We start from the raw sequence: 15958 nt of genomic DNA on the forward strand, positions 1-15958 counted from the left end.
TTAGCTCATTATCACACATGACTGTACAAATGCATTGTCCAACAGGTGTTGAAATAATGGGATTAAAAGGGGAGATCCCATCCGAAAGACAAAAACAATGGCAAACACAAAAAGCACTTTTGGAATCTGATTTTAGTAAACACATAAGGAAAGGGTGCACCGGTCCTGGAAATACTGCAATACCAGGTCAATGCGTGGAGTGGACAGAGCAAGCTCTATTTCCATCTCCCTGTTCTAAAAATCCATTTAATATATGGTCCCCAGATAGGGGACGTATCAGATATTAAACTGATAAGAACAGATACTACACTTGATCTTAGCCAAAAGGCCGAGAAGCGATAACCCGAACGGGCCGCGCGTTGACCGAGCCTGCCCAATACTGCTGTTCACCCCTTGCAGCGATTCAGCCTACTCCTAGGCAATTCCATGGGGCCCTGCAGGCTCACACACACTCACAGCTACTAAGCGGGAGGTGAATAAAGGCCGGAGAGGAAGCAAGACAGGATTTGCTTCTTTTGCTTGCACCACAATGCAGTGCTGAAAGAGGAGGAATGGACATAAAAACGCCTTCCTGGCAACGCCCAAATGCCCTCCTGCCGTGCAAACACTGGCAGCAGCAGCAGTAAGTGCATGCCCACTGCCACCCCTTCTCCTTTCACACCTTGTATCAGCTTTAATCCAGTCCAGTGCTGCCTCCTGAGCAGCACTGACCAACACTGCATGGGCCCAGGCTTTTATCTCTGAGGCCCCATTATGATGTCAGAAAGCTGGCTCTGGCTCCTGAGGTCTCCACTATGACACGTGCAAAGTTCCGTCTGAACTTTATATAAGACGGTGCGGCTCAGTCAGTCACTCAGTGTTGCCTGAGAGGGCAACACTACAACAGCCGGCCCCCAGGCTGTCTTTTTTTTGCACAGCTAGTTGCCTCCAGGAGGCCACAAGAGGGAGACAAGGGACTGCAAAATGGAAAATAGGCATCCACCAACTTTACAGACAACTTGTTCTCCTTGCTCCTACAACCTCCATCCTTGCACAGTTTGTTATTCTTCCAGGTAACATAGTAACAAATCCAAATTGCTGCTCTCTTTGTAGGCAAGCAAGGGTTTGTTGCAACTGCAATTCTTACTTCTTCTTGAAATGTAGGGACCACAGTACATTCCATCACATCCATCTAGTGTACACAGGTAGGTCCATTGTGACGGGCGGGCGGGCTGGCTGCTTTAATGGCTGTTTGCTGTTCCCCTACTCCACTCCACTATTTGACTATGGTGCTGCATCAATCAGTGGCTGGCTCAGGTGCAGCTCTTTAACCTACCTAGGAGGGAGGGCGGAGAGAAGACAAGGAAGGTGAATGAGCTGTTCCAATGTGAAATGCCGGAAACACAGAAACACAGACGACACAAAACAAGAGGTGGCAATGTATTAATTAATTGCATTTAATAAATTAGCTCATTATCACACATGACTGTACAAATGCATTGTCCAACAGGTGTTGAAATAATGGGATTAAAAGGGGAGATCCCATCCGAAAGACAAAAACAATGGCAAACACAAAAAGCACTTTTGGAATCTGATTTTAGTAAACACATAAGGAAAGGGTGCACCGGTCCTGGAAATACTGCAATACCAGGTCAATGCGTGGAGTGGACAGAGCAAGCTCTATTTCCATCTCCCTGTTCTAAAAATCCATTTAATATATGGTCCCCAGATAGGGGACGTATCAGATATTAAACTGATAAGAACAGATACTACACTTGATCTTAGCCAAAAGGCCGAGAAGCGATAACCCGAACGGGCCGCGCGTTGATCGAGCCTGCCCAATACTGCTGTTCACCCCTTGCAGCGATTCAGCCTACTCCTAGGCAATTCCATGGGGCCCTGCAGGCTCACACACACTCACAGCTACTAAGCGGGAGGTGAATAAAGGCCGGAGAGGAAGCAAGACAGGATTTGCTTCTTTTGCTTGCATCACAATGCAGTGCTGAAAGAGGAGGAATGGACATAAAAACGCCTTCCTGGCAACGCCCAAATGCCCTCCTGCCGTGCAAACACTGGCAGCAGCAGCAGCAGCAGCAGCAGCAGTAAGTGCATCCCACTGCCACCCCTTCTCCTTTCACACCTTGTATCAGCTTTAATCCAGTCCAGTGCTGCCTGCTGAGCAGCACTGACCAACACTGCCTGGGCCCAGGCTTTTATCTCTGAGGCCCCATTATGATGTCAGAAAGCTGGCTCTGGCTCCTGAGGTCTCCACTATGACACGTGCAAAGTTCCGTCTGAACTTTATATAAGACGGTGCGGCTCAGTCAGTCACTCAGTGTTGCCTGAGAGGGCAACACTGCAACAGCCGGCCCCCAGGCTGTCTTTTTTTTGCACAGCTAGTTGCCTCCAGGAGGCCACAAGAGGGAGACAAGGGACTGCAAAATGGAAAATAGGCATCCACCAACTTTACAGACAACTTGTTCTCCTTGCTCCTACAACCTCCATCCTTGCACAGTTTGTTATTCTTCCAGGTAACATAGTAACAAATCCAAATTGCTGCTCTCTTTGTAGGCAAGCAAGGGTTTGTTGCAACTGCAATTCTTACTTCTTCTTGAAATGTAGGGACCACAGTACATTCCATCACATCCATCTAGTGTACACAGGTAGGTCCATTGTGACGGGCGGGCGGGCGGGCGGGCTGGCTGGCTGCTTTAATGGCTGTTTGCTGTTCCCCTACTCCACTCCACTATTTGACTATGGTGCTGCATCAATCAGTGGCTGGCTCAGGTGCAGCTCTTTAACCTACCTAGGAGGGAGGGCGGAGAGAAGACAAGGAAGGTGAATGAGCTGTTCCAATGTGAAATGCCGGAAACACAGAAACACAGACGACACAAAACAAGAGGTGGCAATGTATTAATTAATTGCATTTAATAAATTAGCTCATTATCACACATGACTGTACAAATGCATTGTCCAACAGGTGTTGAAATAATGGGATTAAAAGGGGAGATCCCATCCGAAAGACAAAAACAATGGCAAACACAAAAAGCACTTTTGGAATCTGATTTTAGTAAACACATAAGGAAAGGGTGCACCGGTCCTGGAAATACTGCAATACCAGGTCAATGCGTGGAGTGGACAGAGCAAGCTCTATTTCCATCTCCCTGTTCTAAAAATCCATTTAATATATGGTCCCCAGATAGGGGACGTATCAGATATTAAACTGATAAGAACAGATACTACACTTGATCTTAGCCAAAAGGCCGAGAAGCGATAACCCGAACGTGCCGCGCGTTTTGCTTCTTTTGCTTGCACCACAATGCAGTGCTGAAAGAGGAGGAATCGACATAAAAATGCCTTCCTGGCAACACCCAAATGCCCTCCTGCCGTGCAAACACTGGCAGCAGCAGCAGCAGCAGTAAGTGCATGCCCACTGCCACCCCTTCTCCTTTCACACCTTGTATCAGCTTTAATCCAGTCCAGTGCTGCCTGCTGAGCAGCACTGACCAACACTGCCTGGGCCCAGGCTTTTATCTCTGAGGCCCCATTATGATGTCAGAAAGCTGGCTCTGGCTCCTGAGGTCTCCACTATGACACGTGCAAAGTTCCGTCTGAACTTTATATAAGACGGTGCGGCTCAGTCAGTCACTCAGTGTTGCCTGAGAGGGCAACACTGCAACAGCCGGCCCCCAGGCTGTCTTTTTTTTGCACAGCTAGTTGCCTCCAGGAGGCCACAAGAGGGAGACAAGGGACTGCAAAATGGAAAATAGGCATCCACCAACTTTACAGACAACTTGTTCTCCTTGCTCCTACAACCTCCATCCTTGCACAGTTTGTTATTCTTCCAGGTAACATAGTAACAAATCCAAATTGCTGCTCTCTTTGTAGGCAAGCAAGGGTTTGTTGCAACTGCAATTCTTACTTCTTCTTGAAATGTAGGGACCACAGTACATTCCATCACATCCATCTAGTGTACACAGGTAGGTCCATTGTGACGGGCGGGCGGGCGGGCTGGCTGCTTTAATGGCTGTTTGCTGTTCCCCTACTCCACTCCACTATTTGACTATGGTGCTGCATCAATCAGTGGCTGGCTCAGGTGCAGCTCTTTAACCTACCTAGGAGGGAGGGCGGAGAGAAGACAAGGAAGGTGAATGAGCTGTTCCAATGTGAAATGCCGGAAACACAGAAACACAGACGACACAAAACAAGAGGTGGCAATGTATTAATTAATTGCATTTAATAAATTAGCTCATTATCACACATGACTGTACAAATGCATTGTCCAACAGGTGTTGAAATAATGGGATTAAAAGGGGAGATCCCATCCGAAAGACAAAAACAATGGCAAACACAAAAAGCACTTTTGGAATCTGATTTTAGTAAACACATAAGGAAAGGGTGCACCGGTCCTGGAAATACTGCAATACCAGGTCAATGCGTGGAGTGGACAGAGCAAGCTCTATTTCCATCTCCCTGTTCTAAAAATCCATTTAATATATGGTCCCCAGATAGGGGACGTATCAGATATTAAACTGATAAGAACAGATACTACACTTGATCTTAGCCAAAAGGCCGAGAAGCGATAACCCGAACGGGCCGCGCGTTGACCGAGCCTGCCCAATACTGCTGTTCACCCCTTGCAGCGATTCAGCCTACTCCTAGGCAATTCCATGGGGCCCTGCAGGCTCACACACACTCACAGCTACTAAGCGGGAGGTGAATAAAGGCCGGAGAGGAAGCAAGACAGGATTTGCTTCTTTTGCTTGCACCACAATGCAGTGCTGAAAGAGGAGGAATGGACATAAAAACGCCTTCCTGGCAACGCCCAAATGCCCTCCTGCCGTGCAAACACTGGCAGCAGCAGCAGTAAGTGCATGCCCACTGCCACCCCTTCTCCTTTCACACCTTGTATCAGCTTTAATCCAGTCCAGTGCTGCCTCCTGAGCAGCACTGACCAACACTGCATGGGCCCAGGCTTTTATCTCTGAGGCCCCATTATGATGTCAGAAAGCAGGCTCTGGCTCCTGAGGTCTCCACTATGACACGTGCAAAGTTCCGTCTGAACTTTATATAAGACGGTGCGGCTCAGTCAGTCACTCAGTGTTGCCTGAGAGGGCAACACTACAACAGCCGGCCCCCAGGCTGTCTTTTTTTTGCACAGCTAGTTGCCTCCAGGAGGCCACAAGAGGGAGACAAGGGACTGCAAAATGGAAAATAGGCATCCACCAACTTTACAGACAACTTGTTCTCCTTGCTCCTACAACCTCCATCCTTGCACAGTTTGTTATTCTTCCAGGTAACATAGTAACAAATCCAAATTGCTGCTCTCTTTGTAGGCAAGCAAGGGTTTGTTGCAACTGCAATTCTTACTTCTTCTTGAAATGTAGGGACCACAGTACATTCCATCACATCCATCTAGTGTACACAGGTAGGTCCATTGTGACGGGCGGGCGGGCTGGCTGCTTTAATGGCTGTTTGCTGTTCCCCTACTCCACTCCACTATTTGACTATGGTGCTGCATCAATCAGTGGCTGGCTCAGGTGCAGCTCTTTAACCTACCTAGGAGGGAGGGCGGAGAGAAGACAAGGAAGGTGAATGAGCTGTTCCAATGTGAAATGCCGGAAACACAGAAACACAGACGACACAAAACAAGAGGTGGCAATGTATTAATTAATTGCATTTAATAAATTAGCTCATTATCACACATGACTGTACAAATGCATTGTCCAACAGGTGTTGAAATAATGGGATTAAAAGGGGAGATCCCATCCGAAAGACAAAAACAATGGCAAACACAAAAAGCACTTTTGGAATCTGATTTTAGTAAACACATAAGGAAAGGGTGCACCGGTCCTGGAAATACTGCAATACCAGGTCAATGCGTGGAGTGGACAGAGCAAGCTCTATTTCCATCTCCCTGTTCTAAAAATCCATTTAATATATGGTCCCCAGATAGGGGACGTATGAGATATTAAACTGATAAGAACAGATAAGGTTTCAACAAAATTTTATTGACACATATATATATACAGAGAATACATTTTCATAAAATAAAATTCAGTAATAAAATGCTTGTTGTACATTTCATAAAATAATTTTTGTGTAATACAAATCTGTAATAAATTATTTGTTTGTACATTTTTCTTTAATAAAATTCAGTAACAAAATGTTTTTTAATTCATTTCATTAAAACCTTTTTGTAGAATAAATTCAGTAATAAAATGTTTATTTTTAATACATTTCATTAAAATGATAAAAGCAATAAATTTTTAACGAGAAGAAGGTTTCTTTAAAAATATGACAATGGCAGGATAAAACAAGCAGTAAAATCACAATTACAAATACATAAATTATTTACATGGTAATCGTGTTCCACAGAGACAGACACCACATGGATGCCGCTTCTTTTGCTCCTAGATTTTTTTTGTCTCTGAGGTAGTATACATACAGCTCACTTAGCGCAATCTTGACACAGTCTGTAATGTCAATAAAATCACGTTTAAAAAGAAGAATGTTCCTAACCTTCCAGATGGCATTTTTAAAACAATTAATAATCATCCAGCAGATCATCTGCTGTCTGAATGATGGGCAGGTAAAAAGGCCATAAAAAACGTATTCGTACTTAAAATCTTTAAGACCACAGATCCATTTTAGTAAAAGGCCTGCTTTCCTCCATACCTCCTGTGCATAGTGGCAGTTCCAGAACAAGTGCATTATTGTTTCATCATTCCCGCACCTATCTCGTGGGCACTTGGCTCTCGCCACCAGTCCTCGCCTATGTTGGAATGCACGTGTAGGGAGGCACTGGTGGACGATTGCCCAGGCAAGGTCCTTATGCACATTTGCAAGATATTTTCCAAAGACATTTCGCCACACTTGTTTGGACCTTGCCTGCGAGAAATTGGACACTGCCACTGTCTCTTCTCCGTGTCTGCACGCCACTGACACCTTCCTCTGGTCCCCCAATATGTCAGGCTCCAATTCTTGGAGGCTCAGGAGCCTAACAGTCTTTTCTAGCACCACATAGTGTTTTGGGGGACACAGAAGCACAGGAGAATTTAGGGAGATACGAGCCCAACGTTTAAAAACCATGCCCGCTGCGTATTTTAAAAAGCAGCTAAAAATGCCATCGGATTTAAACATTTTAAAACAGAAGCAGAAATATTTGATATAAAAAAATGTAAAAAGGTTAGGAACATCTCTCCCGCCATTGTCTTTACCTTTATACATAAAATCACGTTTTAATTTTTCCATCTTGGAGCCCCACAGAAACATAAAACAAATGCGTGTTAGCTTTTTAATATATAAAATGGATGGAGGGAAAACCATGGCCACATAGAGCATTATTGGGATTAAAATCATTTTTATGATTAAAATTTTCCCCTCCATCGTGAGGCTCCTAAGATTCCACATTAAAACCTTCTTCTCTATTTTTGCTATCACTGAGTCCCAGTTAGAGGTCCCATTGTTCGCCTGATTAAAAACAATCCCTAAAATTTTAATCTGGTCCTTCTGCATTCTGACTCCTGGGGTCAGGGAGGAATCCCAGCCTCCTATGTTAAAACACTCACATTTATCAATGTTAAGTTTAAAACCAGAAGCCTCGCAGAAAAAGGTGGTGTTCCTCAGCGCCCTCCTCATGGATGATGAATCGGGGCACAGAATTGTCACATCATCCATGTAGCTTAATACCTTTACTTGGTTGCCCCTCCCACCAGGTATTGGGGCGCCTCTAATAACTTTATCGTTCCTGAGCATGGCTAAAAGGGGCTCCATTGCGCAAATAAATAGTAGGGGAGACAATGGGCACCCTTGCTTGACTCCAGATAAAAGAGGAACACCACTAGTTAAAAATCCATTTATAGAAATCTCACTAAAACAGGACCGATATAAAAGCATAACACGACTTATAATAAAATCAGGCACCGCCATTTTTTTAAGCACCATAAAAAGGAACTCATGGGACACTCTATCAAAGGCCTTTTCAAAATCAAGGGATAAAATAGCAAGGTTTTGGCCTCGATCTTTAAAATACCAAATAACATCTCTTAAAATATTAAGGGACTCAGTGATAGATCTACCAGGTACCCCACAGACCTGATTTGGGTGGATTAATTTACTGATAAAAGGTTTAAAACGGACCGCTATCAGTTTGGCTAAAATTTTATAATCTACATTTAAAAGCGTAATCGGGCGCCAATTTTTGAGCTGGTCCTTTCCACCCTTATTTTTAAAAATTAGGGACACAATCCCCCTTCTCCAAGAAGGGGGCAGCTCTTCTACAATAAAAGCCTCTTTATATAATAAAATCATATCCTCTTTTAAAACATCCCAAAATGTTAGATAAAATTCAATAGGCAACCCATCCTCCCCAGGGGCCTTTCCCGCTGAAAAACTTTTAAAAACAAATAAAAGTTCCTCCAAATTAAGATCCCGGGATAAAACCTCCTGGTCCAAAGTATCTAACTTAAAATCAAGGGAGTTAAGAGCATGATTTAAAAAGGATTCATCAATGGCTTTTTTACTAAAAAGGAGTTGGTAAAAATTAAAAGCTGCCTTTAACATTCCTCCCACGGAAGTCTCCCCTTCTAGGTTTAAAATAGCGTCTCTTTTGTCGTTTACCTTTTTAAAAAAGAATCGGGAGCACTTCTCGTCTTCTTCTAGATGCTTCACGTGGGAGTTAAAAATTATTTGTTTACCTTTATCATCAAGACATTTTTTTATTTCAGCTTTTAAGTTTAAAATATCAGAATCCACATCAAACCCAACATCCTTCAATTTAAAAAGCACATGTAGACGCTTATTAAGAACATAAAACCACTGTTTCTTTTCTCTGGCTTTCTTCCTACCTGCTCGGATAAAAAATAATTTAATTTTTGGTTTAATGCCCTCCCACCAGTGCAGCATGGTCCCGTGGGGTTTTCTCTGTAATTGCCAGCACTGGTAGGTCCGCACAAACTCATTTTTAATTTCAGGGTCCTCCAGGAGCGTGGTGTTCAACCTCCAGAGGCCCTTACTTACTTTTTGCTCTCCCTCCAGCTCCAGAGACACATTTAGGAGTTTATGATCTGAAAAGATGTTATTTAAAAGCATGCATTTTTGAGGGGTAAAATCATGGGAGGCAAAAATAAAATCGATTCTGGAGCTCACTCTTCCATTAGACCATGTGGCGCCTGCGTCTCCTGGCAAGAGATCCTTCCAGCAATCGCGTAATTTAAAATCATCAATAAAATTTTTGAGCAGGTAGGTAGTGTGGTCTTTCCTATTTGCATCACCCCCCTGCCGGCACTCTCCTTCTCTTATGCAGTTAAAATCACCCCCTACCAGCAGGGGGGCAGACCCAACACAAAACAGTGGTAAAATATTAAAAAGTTCTGCCCGCTCCTGTTTGTCAGGAGGGGCATACACATTTAAAATACGAATTAAAAGTCCATTAATGTGCAGGTGGGTTAAAACAGCTCTGCCGGGCATAATCTCAATCACATTTTGTATAGAAATAAAATGGCCACGGCAGAGTAATCCCACACCTGTAGAACGACAGTCATTGGCTCCAGACCACACCGAAGGGCCCAGCTTCCAATCTTGTTTTAGATCCATATAGTCCATGCTGTTAGGGATTCCACACTCCTGCAGTAGGCAAAAATCAAAGTCCATAGTCTCAAGGTAAGAAAACAAAGCAGCCCTGCGAACAGGGCTCTTTAGGGACCTCACATTCAGTGAGGAGAATTTTAGGGTACTACAAGGCATAGTTTATGGAGAGTCAGTGTCCACTTCTGAGGAGCCCGACTCCGATATACTCTGGGAGTCAGGCTGCCCCGCATCCGGGGACGCGAACTCCACGATGTTCACAGGGTCAGAGCCGGACAGATGTTTCGACCCGACCCTTCCCCTGAACTCGCTTTCGTCCGAACTGCGGCATAACGTTTTCCTCTTTATTGTAGACACCTCCTCCTCTCTTGACCTCTTCCCCGTACTGGATAAATCCATCGTCGTCTCGTCCTCGTCCTCCTCACTCGACGTCACCTCGGTCTCCTGGCTGATGTCATCTCCGTCACGATCTCCGGCCACTGCTACCTCAGGTGCGGCTACAGGTTCCTCCGGATCGCTGGTCGTCTTGGGTTGCTCAGGAGCCTGTGAGGTCCCTTCCTTCTTCCTTATCATTCCGCCTACTGCATCTAAAGCCGTCAGCATCCGACCCTCTATTGGCGTGACAAGAGGGACCGACTCTAGCTGCCCGGCCGATCGGCGGCGGCTGGTGCTTGGGGTATCCCGCAAGGAGCCCCTACGTCTGGACTCCTTATTTGGCTCTTCACCAGCCGCCGTCTCTGTCCAGTCCCCTTTTGTGGGTATCGAGGACCGGCGAGACTTTTTGCCGACCGGCTCCGGGTTGGAGCTTGGGGCCTTCATTACAGAGCTAGAACAGCCCTGCTCGGCCCCCTTGGAATCCCTAGGACCACCCTCCACACGTGGCCCGGAGGGTATTGGCCCTGACCCTTCGGTGGGTCCCGGGGCATTACCAGCAGTGCCCGCACCTGTTGCAGGCTGCTGCCCTGGCCCCGGTCGGGGTGGCCCAGGTTTGGGTTCACCCCTCAATGACTGCGTTCTCTTTGGACATTCTTTGTACATGTGTCCTGTCTCCCCGCACAGGTTACACATGGTGCTGGAACTGCATTTGGAGGCCACGTGCCCAAGGCCTCCACATTTATTACAGCGTATGACATGACCCTCACTGCATGCGTCTTTCGTATGTCCATACGACTGGCAGTTCCAGCAGAACCGAGGCATCTGGGGGTAAAAGAGATATCCCCGGTTCCTCCCAATGGCAAAGTTGGCTGGCGGATGTATAAAGCCTCGTATGCCATTTGGGTCTTGGAAGAATTTCACAAAATACTTCCGCTTTCCATTCCAGAAGCCTTCCGCATTTTTAACTTCATGGCTGAAGTGGATTTCTCGACAGTATCGCCCAAGAAAGATCTCAATGTCCCTGGCAGGGACAAACGGGCTGTGCATCACCACGACAAGTGGAATAGATTCCTCCCCGTAGAGGAATGCGAAATAGAGCCCGTCCAGGCGCTCTTCTGTCTGGTCCGCACCAGACAGGGCTGCACAGATGGTGTCGCAGCAGGCCGCGGTACAAAAGGAGATGGTATATCGTCCGCGGCCTTCCTGGTCATTAAGACACAGGATGTTCTCCCGTCTGAGGCCGAAGAAGCCAAGCAGGATTTCCCCTACTATGAACTTCAGGTTCTTCCGCTGGCGATGTTTCTCCTCGACCTCAATCCGGATAGATTGTCGCAACTGGGTTTCCCCAGTCACGAATCCGTACGCAAACGGCATTTTCAGCTTGTCCCGACAAGGATTCGCCCTTCTAGGCCGTCCGGCGCAAGCCGTCCGCCTAGTGATCCCTTCTCGTTGCCTGAGGACTAGTCCGACTACCCAATAGCTGCAGGGGGGTGAAGTCAAGGCGATAAACCTGTGACGATCCCCCCAGGCCAAGTAGCCGGGTACCCCAGGCACCTTCTGACAAAACCTCCTGTATAAATACACTTGGTCTTAGCCAAAAGGCCGAGAAGCGATAACCCGAACGGGCCGCGCGTTGACCGAGCCAGCCCAATACTGCTGTTCACCCCTTGCAGCGATTCAGCCTACTCCTAGGCAATTCCATGGGGCCCTGCAGGCTCACACACACTCACAGCTACTAAGCGGGAGGTGAATAAAGGCCGGAGAGGAAGCAAGACAGGATTTGCTTCTTTTGCTTGCACCACAATGCAGTGCTGAAAGAGGAGGAATCGACATAAAAACGCCTTCCTGGCAACGCCCAAATGCCCTCCTGCCGTGCAAACACTGGCAGCAGCAGCAGCAGCAGCAGCAGCAGCAGCAGTAAGTGCATGCCCACTGCCACCCCTTCTCCTTTCACACCTTGTATCAGCTTTAATCCAGTCCAGTGCTGCCTGCTGAGCAGCACTGACCAACACTGCCTGGGCCCAGGCTTTTATCTCTGAGGCCCCATTATGATGTCAGAAAGCTGGCTCTGGCTCCTGAGGTCTCCACTATGACACGTGCAAAGTTCCGTCTGAACTTTATATAAGACGGTGCGGCTCAGTCAGTCACTCAGTGTTGCCTGAGAGGGCAACACTGCAACAGCCGGCCCCCAGGCTGTCTTTTTTTTGCACAGCTAGTTGCCTCCAGGAGGCCACAAGAGGGAGACAAGGGACTGCAAAATGGAAAATAGGCATCCACCAACTTTACAGACAACTTGTTCTCCTTGCTCCTACAACCTCCATCCTTGCACAGTTTGTTATTCTTCCAGGTAACATAGTAACAAATCCAAATTGCTGCTCTCTTTGTAGGCAAGCAAGGGTTTGTTGCAACTGCAATTCTTACTTCTTCTTGAAATGTAGGGACCACAGTACATTCCATCACATCCATCAAGTGTACACAGGTAGGTCCATTGTGACGGGCGGGCGGGCTGGCTGCTTTAATGGCTGTTTGCTGTTCCCCTACTCCACTCCACTATTTGACTATGGTGCTGCATCAATCAGTGGCTGGCTCAGGTGCAGCTCTTTAACCTACCTAGGAGGGAGGGCGGAGAGAAGACAAGGAAGGTGAATGAGCTGTTCCAATGTGAAATGCCGGAAACACAGAAACACAGACGACACAAAACAAGAGGTGGCAATGTATTAATTAATTGCATTTAATAAATTAGCTCATTATCACACATGACTGTACAAATGCATTGTCCAACAGGTGTTGAAATAATGGGATTAAAAGGGGAGATCCCATCCGAAAGACAAAAACAATGGCAAACACAAAAAGCACTTTTGGAATCTGATTTTAGTAAACACATAAGGAAAGGGTGCACCGGTCCTGGAAATACTGCAATACCAGGTCAATGCGTGGAGTGGACAGAGCAAGCTCTATTTCCATCTCCCTGTTCTAAAAATCCATTTAATATATGGTCCCCAGATAGGGGACGTATCAGATATTAAACTGATAAGAACAGATACTACACTTGATCTTAGCCAAAAGGCCGAGAAGCGATAACCCGAACGGGCCGCGCGTTGACCGAGCCTGCCCAATACTGCTGTTCACCCCTTGCAGCGATTCAGCCTACTCCTAGGCAATTCCATGGGGCCCTGCAGGCTCACACACACTCACAGCTACTAAGCGGGAGGTGAATAAAGGCCGGAGAGGAAGCAAGACAGGATTTGCTTCTTTTGCTTGCACCACAATGCAGTGCTGAAAGAGGAGGAATCGACATAAAAACGCCTTCCTGGCAACGCCCAAATGCCCTCCTGCCGTGCAAACACTGGCAGCAGCAGCAGCAGCAGCAGCAGCAGTAAGTGCATGCCCACTGCCACCCCTTCTCCTTTCACACCTTGTATCAGCTTTAATCCAGTCCAGTGCTGCCTGCTGAGCAGCACTGACCAACACTGCCTGGGCCCAGGCTTTTATCTCTGAGGCCCCATTATGATGTCAGAAAGCTGGCTCTGGCTCCTGAGGTCTCCACTATGACACGTGCAAAGTTCCGTCTGAACTTTATATAAGACGGTGCGGCTCAGTCAGTCACTCAGTGTTGCCTGAGAGGGCAACACTGCAACAGCCGGCCCCCAGGCTGTCTTTTTTTTGCACAGCTAGTTGCCTCCAGGAGGCCACAAGAGGGAGACAAGGGACTGCAAAATGGAAAATAGGCATCCACCAACTTTACAGACAACTTGTTCTCCTTGCTCCTACAACCTCCATCCTTGCACAGTTTGTTATTCTTCCAGGTAACATAGTAACAAATCCAAATTGCTGCTCTCTTTGTAGGCAAGCAAGGATTTGTTGCAACTGCAATTCTTACTTCTTCTTGAAATGTAGGGACCACAGTACATTCCATCACATCCATCTAGTGTACACAGGTAGGTCCATTGTGACGGGCGGGCGGGCGGGCTGGCTGCTTTAATGGCTGTTTGCTGTTCCCCTACTCCACTCCACTATTTGACCATGGTGCTGCATCAATCAGTGGCTGGCTCAGGTGCAGCTCTTTAACCTACCTAGGAGGGAGGGCGGAGAGAAGTCAAGGAAGGTGAATGAGCTGTTCCAATGTGAAATGCCGGAAACACAGAAACACAGACGACACAAAACAAGAGGTGGCAATGTATTAATTAATTGCATTTAATAAATTAGCTCATTATCACACATGACTGTACAAATGCATTGTCCAACAGGTGTTGAAATAATGGGATTAAAAGGGGAGATCCCATCCGAAAGACAAAAACAATGGCAAACACAAAAAGCACTTTTGGAATCTGATTTTAGTAAACACATAAGGAAAGGGTGCACCGGTCCTGGAAATACTGCAATACCAGGTCAATGCGTGGAGTGGACAGAGCAAGCTCTATTTCCATCTCCCTGTTCTAAAAATCCATTTAATATATGGTCCCCAGATAGGGGACGTATCAGATATTAAACTGATAAGAACAGATACTACACTTGATCTTAGCCAAAAGGCCGAGAAGCGATAACCCGAACGGGCCGCGCGTTGACCGAGCCTGCCCAATACTGCTGTTCACCCCTTGCAGCGATTCAGCCTACTCCTAGGCAATTCCATGGGGCCCTGCAGGCTCACACACACTCACAGCTACTAAGCGGGAGGTGAATAAAGGCCGGAGAGGAAGCAAGACAGGATTTGCTTCTTTTGCTTGCACCACAATGCAGTGCTGAAAGAGGAGGAATCGACATAAAAACGCCTTCCTGGCAATGCCCAAATGCCCTCCTGCCGTGCAAACACTGGCAGCAGCAGCAGCAGCACCAGCAGCAGTAAGTGCATGCCCACTGCCACCCCTTCTCCTTTCACACCTTGTATCAGCTTTAATCCAGTCCAGTGCTGCCTGCTGAGCAGCACTGACCAACACTGCCTGGGCCCAGGCTTTTATCTCTGAGGCCCCATTATGATGTCAGAAAGCTGGCTCTGGCTCCTGAGGTCTCCACTATGACACGTGCAAAGTTCCGTCTGAACTTTATATAAGACGGTGCGGCTCAGTCAGTCACTCAGTGTTGCCTGAGAGGGCAACACTGCAACAGCCGGCCCCCAGGCTGTCTTTTTTTTGCACAGCTAGTTGCCTCCAGGAGGCCACAAGAGGGAGACAAGGGACTGCAAAATGGAAAATAGGCATCCACCAACTTTACAGACAACTTGTTCTCCTTGCTCCTACAACCTCCATCCTTGCACAGTTTGTTATTCTTCCAGGTAACATAGTAACAAATCCAAATTGCTGCTCTCTTTGTAGGCAAGCAAGGGTTTGTTGCAACTGCAATTCTTACTTCTTCTTGAAATGTAGGGACCACAGTACATTCCATCACATCCATCTAGTGTACACAGGTAGGTCCATTGTGACGGGCGGGCGGGCGGGCTGGCTGCTTTAATGGCTGTTTGCTGTTCCCCTACTCCACTCCACTATTTGACTATGGTGCTGCATCAATCAGTGGCTGGCTCAGGTGCAGCTCTTTAACCTACCTAGGAGGGAGGGCGGAGAGAAGACAAGGAAGGTGAATGAGCTGTTCCAATGTGAAATGCCGGAAACACAGAAACACAGACGACACAAAACAAGAGGTGGCAATGTATTAATTAATTGCATTTAATAAATTAGCTCATTATCACACATGACTGTACAAATGCATTGTCCAACAGGTGTTGAAATAATGGGATTAAAAGGGGAGATCCCATCCGAAAGACAAAAACAATGGCAAACACAAAAAGCACTTTTGGAATCTGATTTTAGTAAACACATAAGGAAAGGGTGCACCGGTCCTGGAAATACTGCAATACCAGGTCAATGCGTGGAGTGGACAGAGCAAGCTCTATTTCCATCTCCCTGTTCTAAAAATCCATTTAATATATGGTCCCCAGATAGGGGACGTATCAGATATTAAACTGATAAGAACAGATTTTTTTTTTTTTCAGTTGGCTACCCCCTCGCGGGGGTGTCAATGATTT

The 15958-nt window shown here is 46.7% G+C and overlaps 6 non-coding genes and 2 pseudogenes across 6 annotated transcripts; all 8 read right to left on the reverse strand.

The window, feature by feature from the left end:
• Positions 1–149: 149 nt before the first annotated feature.
• LOC142677231 (U2 spliceosomal RNA) lies at positions 150–340 on the reverse strand. The gene has a single exon (XR_012852271.1). It is a non-coding gene; the product is annotated as a U2 spliceosomal RNA (small nuclear RNA).
• Positions 341–1593: 1253 nt separating this feature from the next.
• LOC142677232 (U2 spliceosomal RNA) lies at positions 1594–1784 on the reverse strand. Its single transcript, XR_012852272.1, has one exon. It is a non-coding gene; the product is annotated as a U2 spliceosomal RNA (small nuclear RNA).
• Positions 1785–3063: 1279 nt separating this feature from the next.
• Positions 3064–3254, reverse strand: LOC142677233 (U2 spliceosomal RNA). The gene has a single exon (XR_012852273.1). It is a non-coding gene; the product is annotated as a U2 spliceosomal RNA (small nuclear RNA).
• Positions 3255–4372: 1118 nt separating this feature from the next.
• On the reverse strand, positions 4373–4563 carry LOC142677234 (U2 spliceosomal RNA). The gene has a single exon (XR_012852274.1). It is a non-coding gene; the product is annotated as a U2 spliceosomal RNA (small nuclear RNA).
• A 1253-nt stretch (positions 4564–5816) lies between these two features.
• LOC142677605 (U2 spliceosomal RNA) lies at positions 5817–5991 on the reverse strand (annotated as a pseudogene).
• Positions 5992–12830: 6839 nt separating this feature from the next.
• Positions 12831–13021, reverse strand: LOC142677235 (U2 spliceosomal RNA). The gene has a single exon (XR_012852275.1). It is a non-coding gene; the product is annotated as a U2 spliceosomal RNA (small nuclear RNA).
• A 1272-nt stretch (positions 13022–14293) lies between these two features.
• Positions 14294–14484, reverse strand: LOC142677236 (U2 spliceosomal RNA). Its single transcript, XR_012852276.1, has one exon. It is a non-coding gene; the product is annotated as a U2 spliceosomal RNA (small nuclear RNA).
• A 1272-nt stretch (positions 14485–15756) lies between these two features.
• On the reverse strand, positions 15757–15958 carry LOC142677594 (U2 spliceosomal RNA; annotated as a pseudogene).

This window comes from Rhinoderma darwinii, assembly GCF_050947455.1.
Source record: "Rhinoderma darwinii isolate aRhiDar2 chromosome 2 unlocalized genomic scaffold, aRhiDar2.hap1 SUPER_2_unloc_31, whole genome shotgun sequence".
Lineage (NCBI taxonomy): Eukaryota > Metazoa > Chordata > Amphibia > Anura > Rhinodermatidae > Rhinoderma > Rhinoderma darwinii.